This window comes from Macrobrachium rosenbergii, chromosome 28 (assembly GCF_040412425.1).
Source record: "Macrobrachium rosenbergii isolate ZJJX-2024 chromosome 28, ASM4041242v1, whole genome shotgun sequence".
Taxonomy (NCBI): domain Eukaryota; kingdom Metazoa; phylum Arthropoda; class Malacostraca; order Decapoda; family Palaemonidae; genus Macrobrachium; species Macrobrachium rosenbergii.
The window spans coordinates 2,996,682-3,010,783 of NC_089768.1; the positions used below are offsets into that span (position 1 = coordinate 2,996,682).

A 14,102-nucleotide genomic window follows, 5' to 3' on the forward strand; every position below is an offset into this window, starting at 1 on the left:
AATTAATCAAAAATTTATTCAAGAAGAATTTAAATTGTTAAGTAACAAAATTTAAATTCCCAGGTGTTAAACAAAATAAGGCAAATAAATCAATCATGTAAAAATGTGAATACAAAAGACACAGAAATATACTCGGCAAAGATTAAATATCAAAAAAATGTAAAGCAAAAATTAAGGCAATAGCAAACACATCACATATATGCATAAAAGAAAAATTCTTCAAAAGATAAAGCATAAAACATATAACACGAAAAAATATTAAAAAAGTGAAAAGGTATCTTTACATACAACCACTGCAGATATTACTTTTAGTGCACTAAAATCCAACAATTATATTACAATACCTTGGTACCAAATGCTTCGTGTCTTTAACCAGGCGCCGTTACACACACATTTAATAAAATACACTGTTCAGATAACTCCGATACATTTACTAAGGAATTAAACAGTTAAAGAATATGAGCGACCATCGTCTACCAAAATATCAATTACATTAAAACGGGACATTCGTAGTCCCGAGAGAGAGAGAGAGAGAGAGAGAGAGAGAGAGAGAGAGAGAGAGAGAGAGAGCGCATCACCCTTCAGCAACGCTTTTTGGTCTTTCAATGAGGGCCCCTTGTAAGGGCACCTTAGATGTAGCAGGGAACAGCCTATGGGTGCACGGACAGGTCCAAGACGAGGTTTTTATTTTAAAAACTCTTTAAAATGATAATTAGAGACAAAGTGGAATTACAGTTAATAATAATACTTATTATTACATAGTTTCAGAACAAGAGAATCTCTAGTTATTATAATAAGAATGGAAAACATCGCTTCATATAACATTCCTGAACGACATTAGGCAACTTTTGTAATGGAATCTTCCACCCAACAATGTTTTGATCGCGGCCCATAACGCCTTGTACGCTAATGGAGTCATCCGAGAAGGTGATAGGAATGCATTACTCCAGCAAGTTTTGAACAATCAGCCTCTGTCCCTCATCTCTCTTAGCGCCACTCACGTCCTCTCTCAAACCATATAGCGTTTAATCACTAACTTTACTCTAACTCTGAATACAAAATTACACAGTTATACAACAACTCACACATACACACGGGGAGATTACTGCATTATGAAAACCACAGCATAAGAATACACATATATATACATATACATATGAATACAGACATGTATACTTATGTCTGTGGTTCACTTGTATATACAGTACATTGGTGGGAACTTTAATCTGCCTCATTTGAATATTTGTACATAACGATGTATTTCTGTGGCCTCTCCTATGAATGTTGCACTACACACTTTCCATCGTATTGTATGAATTTTTCTTACTGATCAATAGATTACATAAATTATATCTTCCTTTTCTCTGCCAGTTTCCCTATAACCCATGTTAAATTTCACAGAAAGTTTTATTCTCTCAGTCACAGGACTCGCTAACAGCTATGGCAGCACTATTTATGTATATGCCTCCAGATTGCGTTTACATTTTGGTCCAGAAAATAAGAAGTTTGTCTTGGGAAAGGCTATCCGCTGGGCCAAGGGTCTGTGCTGACATCACAAATTATCCCCCTACCTGGCTCACCCACAATTTACCTGTGTGTGTGGGTTGACCTCCCTTTTCTTTAGACCTTGGAAAAAAGTAGGAACGCCCGAAACAAGCCGCTAGAGATATAAAGAACTGGAAGTCAGCTTCTGCATCTCACGACAGAAGTGGTGTTAGAGCCACTGCAAGAGAAGACACAGATATTCACGGCAATTTAACTGAGGAAAATGAAGGCTACTTTAACCATATACATAGACTGCTCTCAAAAGGCACACACATATAAAAGAATGTTTTTACTGCGCGAAATGCAACCACCATCAGCACCGATGCCGTTCGGTTTTAATCTGAAGTGCGAAGCCTTCCATCTCCGTGGTCACAAGCAGCATCAACGCTCACATTGCTAAGGACAGCGGCGAGGACTGTGGTGCTGAAACAAATACAGAAAGGCTCAGAATGAACGCCTTGGTACACTTCGTATAAATGTTTTGTTCTCTTTGGTAGGACAGAAACGGTGCAAAAATATAGACATTTTATGCGAGGCTGAAATTGATTCGCATCGAATATACCTGGTAGAATGATTGATCTTCCTTCTTCAAATTGACACCATTTTGTTGTGTTGACGAATCATCTTGTGTTGAAGAATCTTCAAAATTGAGCCAAGTAATAATGTCTGATATACCGCAGACAGCAGAGAGATTTTACATAAATTCCACCACATCATTTTTTGCTCGCTGATCGATATTTAAGGTTGAGGAGGTCCTTTATTCCAGCCACTTGATTCCAGGGTAACCTTCGGACGCCTAAAAGTAAAGTGGTCATCAACAACTTCTGATGGATGTCGGTACCATAGCACTCATTTGTTCAATATATTAAAAATACCGATGATGTAAATGCTGAACTGAACCATTTGAATCGTATTTTTAATAGTGCTTTTTAATAATCTGCGCTCGTCTCCCTTTGGATGTGAAACCATCTTTACTTTGTAATAATGAAAGTATGTTTGAGAATGAATGGGAGAAAATTTTCACAAAAAATACCGTCTAACTACGAACAAAGATGATAAATATAAATAAATGAAATCAAAGGTAAAGTATTTATTGTCCAATGTCTAGTCCGACCACTGCAATGAACAAACAAATTTAATAAAAAAAAAAACGTAAAATGGAAAAAAGAATATCAAGAGAGTCATACCAGAAAAAATACAGGAAAATCAGGATTTGAGAATCCTAAATACGATGCCAGTCAATCTGACAATGTTTTCTTTAAGAACATACATGTAAAGGCTCAAGCGACAGTTAACAATAACCTGTTCCGTTATCACCTTTTGCTTATGCTGGAAGAACGTGCAAGGAAAGGATAGGAAAACTTAATGATGATGCATTCCCTCCCAAAGTTTTGCCAGCGTTGGAAGAACACGCATGAAAAGCCTCTTCCTTTCAAATCTTTTGCTAATATTGATGATGACCTATTTCTTGCTTTCTGATGTTAAACTTTGATCGGTGGTAGTCCAGAGAGCTGTTCTATCATGAAAGGGCTGAAAGAACAGTGCTTCAGCTGGCATAACTGCAATAAAAATTTTCTCGCAAATTTCTACTCGAGGGAGATCATTCGATCTTCAGCAATAACAGGTCTTTCTTGCTGTTTGGCGACGCATTTAAGTAGATCCCACTCAAAAGAAGAAGCTCGTGGGCCACAGGGCTTCGCTGACCCACCTTGCTGCACTTCTTATTAGAAGACTGGAATTTTTCTTATTCATTCCTTTATAAAACTTCGGATATATTGTGGCCACAACCTGCTCCCTGGAACCATAGATTAAGCAGAACCCAACTTATGCTACATGAGAATAATTGCATAGTATTTTAACAAACTGCAACCTTTCTTGGAAATATTTTTGACAATTTTCCTTATACATTCCTGTGTAAAAAAAATAAACATGGAGCGCCTAAATGGTCATTATCTATCACACACAGTACGGTTTCGGGGAAGGTCTTCCTACAAACCACACACACACAGACACACAAGGAACATTTAACACATGTCATATACAAAAATACTGATGACAATAGAGCATCGCATTCAATGCTTTGCAACCTCACTTCTACTTATTATTTGACTTTTAAAGTCTCTGATTAAGAGTAGGAATAATGACTGCAAATTGCCCACAGAAATTTGAGGCTGCTTAGAACAGGCTCATCCTAAGCAAAGCTGAAGAAGGTGCAAAGAAAACGAGGAGAGAAGCAGGCACAGTATTACATTTCATATTTGCATGGTACTGTAGGAGTGCTTTTTAATTATGTAAAAAATCAAGAGAAGGTTTTCTGACTCTATTCCTTTGAAGTCTAAAAGTACACTGGCAACATTTACAGTTGAGAGCTGAAGTAAACAACAAAGTCAAACTATTATGACTGTATTGTTACAGTAGCTGGATTATTTACATATTACAGTTTGAAGATTACTGAGTAAGTTTTTCTTATACAAGAGTGTATTTACAAAGTCAACAACGAGTTACAGAAAATCAGCTTTTTTGATTAAGGGAAATAATAAATCCACAAAGAAAAAGATGAAAACATCCGAATTGTACAAATAGTAATTCATTCTCTTTGACTTCTCCTCTGAGAAACGGGATGATTTTGGGGGCTCATGGTTTCATAATTAGCAATACAGGTCTGTTCATCATCCATTTCGTCACTCTCCGTTTCCCGCGATCCACTTGGATTATTTTCAGTTTCTGGTAATGGCGACGAACCTGCAGAGATGGGCGGATATGTAGTCTGTTTCCTCTATATATTCTCCTTTCTTTAATTTGATTACTTAGTATCTGTTTCCCAGTAAGTGTTTAACAGCTCTTTACGTGCCCCTTTTGTCTTGATTTTAATAATAAAAAGGTTGACCCTCATTCTGCGGGGCCATGTCCTTGCATTTTTATTATGTTATTTTCTGAAAGATTCCCTTCGGCTTTACTCCCTTTGAAAAACTGACTTTCACAGATAAGGCGCTGCAAGAATTCTGGAAAACATTGTGCGCCCAACCACTGTCTGGGCTAGGTTGTCAGGATTCTGACATGACGTATTTCTTGACTCTAATAATGCCAAATGCTGGTTTCTTCATAAAGCTTTTTCATTAGTTTTGATGACTGGAAATGCTGCCTGAGCTTTGCTTCTCTCCTGAGGGTGTTCGGGAGATAATATAGTATCCTCTGTTGCCTACTTATGTTTTCTCTGTTTCTTCTGTTACTCTCACTGACATAATTAACGTCAAAACTACATTTCAGTAAATATAGAATATTAATCCATCAATCTGTAATGTAGAACAGTAATACACCACCTTTAATAACTATCTGCCAGTAATTTCAAATAAATATAATTTATTCATTGGTCTTCCTTCGTCATCTACATACATCAAAATATTTCTTTTGCCTTCGAGTTTTACGACAAATATCGCATGACCTGGCCATTTGCTTCATTTCTTACGACATTCCAAAATATGACATCGCCTTCCACTGCCATGAAAGGCGAGGGGCAGCGTGAAGCTTTATTGTAATTGAATTTCAAAGCTTCCTAACAATTGGTATTCGGGTTACCTTCAGAGTAATTCATTCATGATTCTTAACGGTGTGCCTAATGACGCAGAAGTGTTTCAAAACTTTCAGAACTTCATCTTTGCTACCAGTTCTTGGAGCTATTCACTTCTCACAGGCTAGAGGCGCACGGTCATTATGAACAACAGCCCATCATCCGAACGTGTACTGATCAAACTGTTCTAATCCAAAAATAATAGCAGGAGTTTACTATTCAATTTGAACCCAATTACTCTTGGTTTATCCTAGGTCCTCGATGCGTTTCCTGTTGTATAACCCCTGTGCATGATGTTTGAGCAAATGCTACCGTTTCTGCTGTCAGCCTGTAATATGAGGGCCATACTGTGATCAAAATAAGCTGAAACTGGCATATGTGTAACCTTTTCTTCAATTACTGAAGAAGCATAACCGCACTCTTCATTTCATTCGTACTTTATACTTTCTTTCGTAATGTTTACACAAGTCCCAAATCATCAGTCAAACCAGTCGAAAATCTTTCGAGGTACCGTACCACTGCTCAGAGCATCCGAATTCCTGAAATACCCATTGGAGGTGGCATTTCTCTTGTTTCCACCAGACGTCACATCCAAAGATATTGACCGAGTTCCCAAGGAGGATATTTATTTTCTTTTAAGAATAGATTTTTCTTCACTAAGTTTGATCTCCTCTTGGTAATACTTCTGCAAGGACTGAAGATTCTGTTCATGATCTTGCATTACATTGTTTCATATTTCTAAATACCACGACAATTATATCATCACCTACAAAGTTTACACCCGAGACTTTCCAAAACCTCATTTTATTTCTGTTGAAATATCCTCAAGTTCGAAATGTAGGCGAGCCCATTGATATCTGCCACAGGGGTCAATCATTGTAGTTAACTTATCCCATTTCTCATCGCGCCTAATATGCCAAAATACATCTCTAATATCTTTTAGATATATAACAGATTTTCTTATGCACAGCCTTGAATGGATTTCTCCCTCCATATCCTTCACGGACTTTTCCCCACAAGTTGGACCTTTTCATATTTCGAATTTGTGCTTTTACCCACAAAATTTATACTTCACAGTAGCCCTTTTATCTTTTCTTCAATAAAATCTTAAGTACGAGAACCAGTTTTTATTCTGACTCTCACTTCATTCCCTTTTCGATTAATTCCAGCTTCGCCTATCTTTTGCATTCTTCATCGATACTTCATAAGCCTAATGTAGATAAATCTAAAGAAGACCCCCGTCTCTTGTTTGCAGAAAAATATATTTCCAACGGATTTTTAATTGATTATGCTCAAATTTAGCATTAATGCTGGCGGCTTGAGTAATTACACCCTTTTTCCCATCTTACAGTCCTGGAGGACCAGAATGGGAAACCGGGGGTTTTGGGGGGCGGGGGCTAAAAAAAAACAATACTTATCTGAAGTTATGGTCACATTAATAACAAAAACAGTAAAAAAAACCATGAGAAAAGTAGATTTTTCGACCAAGATGCAGTCACGTCCCAAAACAATGGACACCAAACGCCGCAAACATCAGTGTCCCAAAGATAAGGCAATATTTTGGGAGTGTGCATTGTAACATTGTAACAAAGGATATAATTTCCAAACTTCCAAAACCTAACCTAAGCTAACCTAGGGGTAAGCAACCTTACGGTGGGGGGGGGACGTCCTAGAGTTAAGTGACTTGGGAACTTGTTTACTTACGAGCAGTGCGTTGCAAGTCTCAATTGACAGCATATTTCACACGATAATCAAAATGTGTACAAGAAATAGCTTAGAGTGGAGGATGCAACCCAGCAGCAGCTTTCACAAAGCGTGAAACCTCCGTGAGGGGTTTTGTATTTGTAGCAAAAATGTTTTTTGCGTCGGCCATATTTTGGCATCAAATTTTTCACATCTCTCCACCGTCTCTCTATAGTGTTCGTATGGGCACAAGTTTCCGGATCCACAAAGTTAACACTATGATTAATTAACTTGTAAATGTTTGTAGCCCTCCTTAGTCAGGCAGTCATATGCTTTCCAGCAGTCGGAAATTACTGTTGTTCCGGGTTCGATATAGTCTTTAATTACACTAAGCAACACTTCTGAATTTCGTTGTTCAACGGGAACCTTAAAGCACTCCCCAGATTCCCTACAAATGCCCCCAAATACCCACTGACCCTATATAATTCTCCCCACATTATACTTCCTCTTTCCAAATTTAGATTCATCAGTTTCAACTAGTTCACCTTTCCCTGCAATTTTGTGAGACCGTCTAAATGCCCAATCCACTATAACTTCCCTACAAAATGAGTACCAATCAGCTATGGTCGGACCGCTGACATGAAGCTCAAAACGAGCAAACTTATAGGGGAACCAACCCGAAACATATAAAACAAAATGTTAAATTTGTTTCAATATCCACATGAGACTTTTCAAACCATGGTCTCTTTAAAAGGTTACATTCATTTAAATGACGGCTAAATATCAATTGCCAATCACCTAAATACATTTAATCTAGTACAGCATTGCAAATAATACCTTTTAATTACTGTAGCTAAATCAAAAATTTGTCCAAACCGAAAAACATAACCATTATCAGGGTTTCTAATTAAACCACACATATTGCTACGTAAATGAAAAGAGTGATACTAACCACAATGTGTGTGGGTCTCCTAAATATTTAACAGCAGGGGAGCAATAACTGTCCAGGCCACAGATATTACGACTGCTCAAGTTGAATGGATGCAACACCTAAGTTGCAGCTATACAGTCCAAGTCGATGCACGCCAACTCTCTTGCAGCCCACATGCTTAATAAATGCAAAAGTCCTTTGTAGGTGAGGTTCGACCAATGCATCTTGTGAACTGCTCCAAGGCCACACAGTAATTAACTTTAAGAAGGACAACTTTGTTCAAATAAACAATCATCATTTCGTCAAACTACGGCGTCTTGGATCTGGCAGTTACCTAACAAGCTAGTCCTGAGAAATTGCGCTGTAGCAGACGAACCAAGAAGCCTCAAAATTATGAATAAAATATAAAATGCAAACGGTATTTACAGGCTTATTCCAGTCTAAGTTTCTTTTCATTCAAAGCAGTAAATTCTGTAGCTTTCTTTCCGTTACCAAAAAACACAAATTTATCTCATCACATGGTCTTTTCCTCGAAAACTAGATCTCGGCTTGAATCCTGATTTCTATAAAAAATTGAAATAGTATTTATAAGCAATTTTCGTAAACATAAACGACAATATTATAAATATTTCTATAACACCTCGTCAGAAATGTCTATTTTCTTCCGCGTCAAAATTAATCTGGTCAAATATTTCTAAGGTTTGTTGTCCCAAATGATATGTACGTTTGTTTCTTTGCCGTCGCGTTAGCACTCTTCGTTGCCACTCACAGATTCATATGTCTTCATTTCTTGAAGGCATCTGCAAAGTTATCACCCAAGGGGGTCAAACCGCAGAGGCAAAAGAAACAATGATTCAGCCATTGTTAACAAAAATAAATTTCGTACAACAGGTAATTTTCCTCCCCTTTTTCTCCTTAAGGAATCTTCAATAAGCTGCTGCAGTGTGATTTCCTTGGCTGGCATTGTAAAAACTAGAAGTGATTCATGAATCCTCCTTTTAAGTCCATGAATACGCTGGAACCACTTACACTGGAGAGCTAAAGTAAACAACAAAGATCAAGCTATTGGGTAAGTAACGTAAATTATTTACATAAAACAGTATTTTTACCATAAACACAAGTATGGCATAGTAAAATTTATGCAAAAAATTAATAATTAATATGGAAAAAGACATCTTAATGGATTTCTAGTAGCAACAGGAAACCAGTACCTGAATAAATTAACATCCGAGTTTCTATTGAATTTATAATCATCAACATTCACAAAGCTATCAGGAACAATGTTTTGCCATTTTACAACAAAACAGATTGTTGGCATAATGACAGCTTAACAAACTAGGGAAGCTGACATTATGTAAACCGCCTTAGAGGGTTAGTTTTTAGTAGTTGCTTAAGGATCTTTGCAGCGTCCCTTCGGTCCCTAGCTGCATCTTCTTTCATTCCTTTTACAGCACCTCCGTTCATATTCTCATTCTCCCAACTTACTTTCCTCCCTCTTCTAACAACTGCTTCAACATTATTTTCAGCGCTGAATAACTCATAGGTCCCAGTGCTTAGCCTTTGCCCTAAATTTTATATTCCAATCCATGTAAAAGAAACAGCACACTTTAGACCAAAAGACACACTTAGCAAAATTCCTCTCTACATGATGAACAAAAGTCAACAGAACAGCCATAACTGTCCGCTAGAAATGACGAATTAATTGTACATCAAGATGATGTTCAAGACTCCTACAAAAATAAAAAGCTTTTTTCTATGTCACTCTGACTTCTTAATCAGCAGATAGTGGGTTCCCAAAGGTTGCTTACCAACACAGAAGAGAAATATCATTGACAAACGAAAATAACTCACGGATTGCAATGGCGCATTGTCACCAGCGTTGGTACACAGTAGAAGAATAAAGTAACCACACTTGCATAATGCAGGACTAACGCATTAAGAGTTAAGCAGTTGGTCAACCACACAAGAGGGTTTAATGTAGATTAAATTCATCGATGTATCAAAACCCGAAATTATACGGAGAGAGACGCACTCAGAATTTTAATCAAATAAAATTGTGGACATCGTAAGTAAGTCGAATAGCAAGGCAACCAGATGCCTTTATCCTTACCAAAAACAACTTAACTGGCTTTCACAAGCCAACACGGTCTTGCAAGGACAAATGTTTATATAAGAAAATTAATTAATAACCTGCAAACGAACTTTTACACAAATAACCATGGAGATTAAACTCGAAGTGTAGCCAATACAATGCAACCATGGCCAAGATGCTCCTCAGTAACTGACTCATACGACCCGACCTCTTGCCTAAAATTGGACTTCGCGTACATCACAGGTTAACCACTTCTTCTTCAGTATTAACTTACCTCTTGATTCAAGCAGAAACTATCAATAATGAAGTTTAAACCACAGGTTATTTACTTAGGCAACATCCACAAGTATCTATTTAATGAATCTGTAAGAATTAAGGACTCTACTGTGGATGATGCCAAAATTTACTGGCTCCTAGCCTTTGCTCTAGACCAGCTGTTCCGCTCACACATATTCAGATGGCTCTAATAGCTGGTTGCAATTTGAACTGCATGCTCTGGATGATCACTCATCGGCGGTTGGAGTTTCTCAATGCCACAAGTCTATCATGAGAGGTGTTAGCGTTAAAAGGCAAAAGCGATCATTTTCTCATGTGAGTAAATTCCCGGAAGATGTCAAGCAAACCTGTTTAATAGCATTTAAATAAAAATCTAAAGGAAATGTATACCGTTGACCAATGGGGACGTGTAAGGAAGGAATCATAGTGGCACATCTGTAAACAATCGCTGCTCACATGGCCTACAGAGGTTTCTGCCACTAAGTTTTAGTTCACTAAAGCCGCCGGCAACTTCCGGATGCACTTATACTTCATCCTCATAACAGCAGCATTGTATGGAATAGCCTCTCACTGGCCCACCGTGAGGTGCCTTCGTTAGGTTCGACCTCCAGAAAGGGAAGAGATTCTTTTGCCGGTTCTCCAAAATGATCGAAATCTTCATTTCTTAAATTGAAATGTTGTTATCTCTGGTCTCAAGGTTATATTGTTGATTCTCTGCAGTGAAGGTTTGTAGTCCTGTTGTGAGATTCTACGTAAACTTGTTTTCGCCACGGGGCACTCACCTCCTGCAGAAGAGAACAGCTGAAGACACGGGTAAGGGAACCAGGCGGAACTGGTAAGTGAATTTCGAGCAGCTAATATCTGTTGTGAGAATTCCAGTTCCTAGTTAAATTCACTGCAGAGGAATCTCCAGAGAGAGATTAGACATGGATTTTCTGTAAGATACAAGGTTTTACCATATTGTGAGAAAGAGAAAAAACTTATGGCAAAACACTTTCTTTATTCCTTCTCATAAATACCAACAAGATAATGTTCCATGATGATCAGAACGGATTACTTAGTGTAATCAGATTTCCTAACATGAATTAAATAGCGAATCCAGGGAGACCCAGTTAAGACTGAATTAGTCAGATTACTGCAAAAAGTAAGAGAAAACACTGAACCAAGTGGTCAGTTAACTTACAAGCAGTTTAACCCTGAACTTGTAGCACCACCTGTCTACAATAGCCGAGAAATAGTCCCTGAGCACCACAGATTAGCCTATACTAGAGCAAGGCCAGGTCCTCATCGATTCAAGATAGAAACCGGACGTTAGTCTAGAATACCACGAGAAAGACGTCTTTGTAGCTGTGGAGAAGCACAGGATGAGAATCATGTATCACTTAAGTGCCCCTTAGTGAGTAATATAAGGAGGGATTTTACAACGTTAGACTACAGTTCACTAGAACATTTAATGACACATGAAAATATTCAGAACTTGTTAAAATACTTGCGTTTAATTATAAAGAAAATTAATGAAATAAATTAAATGAGGTAAATAGAAATAAATGCTCTAGTTTCAATTGTTGTATTTTGCTCTAATGGTTATGTCCATAAATGATGTATTTGTATAATAAAGGACTATTGTGATAGCTATTTAGGCTTTACCCTTTGTATATTATATCCTAAATATTTGTACATTACTGTAAACACTTTCGTCAGTAAATTATTAATTAATTAATTACATGTGTATGCTTGTGGGTGTCTCTTAAATTAAGAAACGGGAGATTCTCCGGAATAATGAAGAACACGAACATTGCCTAACGTAAGGTATAGGTAAGATTAAGTAAATACGTTATAACATTGATTGCGCCTGAATGCACTTAGCACTTCATTGTCTGCTAGTTGTGTTCGGTGTTTTCCTAAAAAGATAAAAATGTCTGACTTTTCTAATGAACTGTAACTCATAAGTGCTTATGAACAAAACTCCGGATATATAGTTACCTGAACTGAACGTTCTCTGTCTGGTATTTACACATTTGTGCTGTAAAGAACGGGAACTGATGAATCCCTTCTCTTTTAGTTTTCAGTAAGTAAGCAATGGTTTTGATATTTGGGGTAGCATAAGCATGACAGTTTTTTTGTTTCTAGTTGACAGTGCCTCACTTTATGACGTACTTATCCACCCTCTATTGCTAGGCGTAATACTGTGAGAATAAAAATAACACTTACTGTAGAACAAAGAGGAGGGGTATTCATATTTGAAATGGGTCGACCTCTAACAATACGTCGAATTCTGTCGGAATGTAGCTGTACGAAATATCACAGCTTCCTTGACATTTATCCTCATCATTTTTGCAAACTTATCGACAGACCCCAGAATTACAGGGAACAACAGCCAGTAGTGCATCACTTACTCATGGAACCTGAACGATAACATATGAGTAGTCAATGTATTTTTTAACAATGAGTCGCATATTATACCACATGATTGGTGCAATCAAGGTAAGGCAGGCTGCGCACCTTATTTGGGCACTGACTCATGGACAACTAACTTTATAATTAATTTTATAATTTCGACATCAGCCTCATATCCACTGTCTTTCTCGTAGAGATAAAAAGTATATTTAAGAAAATGTGCCGATACCTAACAATGTCTTTAATCATCGAATAAATGTTTAGGAACATTCCGAAGCCCGGTCAATGAATCATGTTAAAATGCGACTCTAAGATCATACTATGAACTGACGATTATGCTTTTGATTTCAGATGTTAACCGTTACTTAAAGCAGGAACAGTCGAGATTCGTATGACAGTTAAGGAGGAAAGGCTTTTTACGAAAGATGCAACACTGTGAAGAAAAATGCATTTGATTGCCTTCAGTATAAAATGCAGGAAAGATTGATCTTCTGAATACCTACACTTAAAATTTACATTCTTTTCAATGAAAAAGGGAATGTTGCTTCCCTGAAATGAAAGGATTAAAAAACGTTATTTACACAATTCTCTGACCTTCAATATACTGATTTTGAAGATGTTTTCTCTACAAAGTTGTACTAAATGGTTACATACTATTTAAAAGTCAGGCTAAAATTCAGATTTCTGCAGCTTGGCTACTTCTTAAGATCAGTAATGTAGATGAAGTAGTTTTTCCAAAATCAAGTTACTCTCCGATATAAAGGTCGTAAGTAATGAAACCTCAATTTCTTGCTGTACGCGCAAGGAATGAGGAAAGACAAAATTCTGATATGAATTATCTTACAGTATTCAGTACAACGAAAAAGTTTATTCTTATATTGCTATAACATATTTCTAATTACCCATAACCATTTTTACTTATGTCTTTGTAGATAAGCAGCAGTAACAAAGAACGAAAGAACGGGTTACAGAGATGCTAAATATGTTTATTTTTTCAACAATACAAGAGTTTCCAGTCAATTTGTTTTTAGTATTTAGTCATTGGTATTAAAAAGTAACTAGAATGACCAGCAACAAGAACAAGAATTCAACCCCACTTTTAAAGAACGCAGCTTTCAAGAGGCTCAATTTTGTTTCATTTACACAGAGCGTCACTAACCTTAGTAGGACAGAATCCTCTAATGGTACTTCTGAGTACCACTGCTTTATACCTCTGGCATTTTCAAATACTTTTATTAGATGCAATACAGTAGATTGTCCATAAAGAATATACACTGGATACGACGCCAGTGCGCCTATAAAATGCAATTCGTGACTGTCACCAGAGAAACAGTTATATTACATAATCTGAGTTACGATTTTTGGGGGGATTTTGCTTGCATCCCAAGCACTGAATATGTTATACTTGTGTTACGTGCGCATGGATTAATTATATATGCATTATCTATGCATGCGTGAGTGCATCTTTTTATATTGTAGGAAGCAGAGCCAAAGAAAAACAAAACGACAGTTATTGTCAAGTTCACGCTTTACCGGTTTAATCGATGAAGTGCAGAAAACTTCCACAGACCTGGCCGTTTCATATAGCCAGTCATACATTCAAAACATAT

The 14,102-nt window shown here is 37.2% G+C and overlaps 1 long non-coding RNA gene across 1 annotated transcript; it reads right to left on the minus strand.

Moving 5' to 3' along the window:
• LOC136853881 (uncharacterized) lies at positions 1-8,728 on the minus strand. Its single transcript, XR_010857550.1, has 3 exons — positions 7,749-8,728; positions 2,108-2,341; positions 1-1,968 (listed from the first exon to the last, which is right to left on the minus strand). It is a non-coding gene; the product is annotated as an uncharacterized lncRNA (long non-coding RNA).
• Between the last annotated feature and the right edge of the window lie 5,374 nt (positions 8,729-14,102).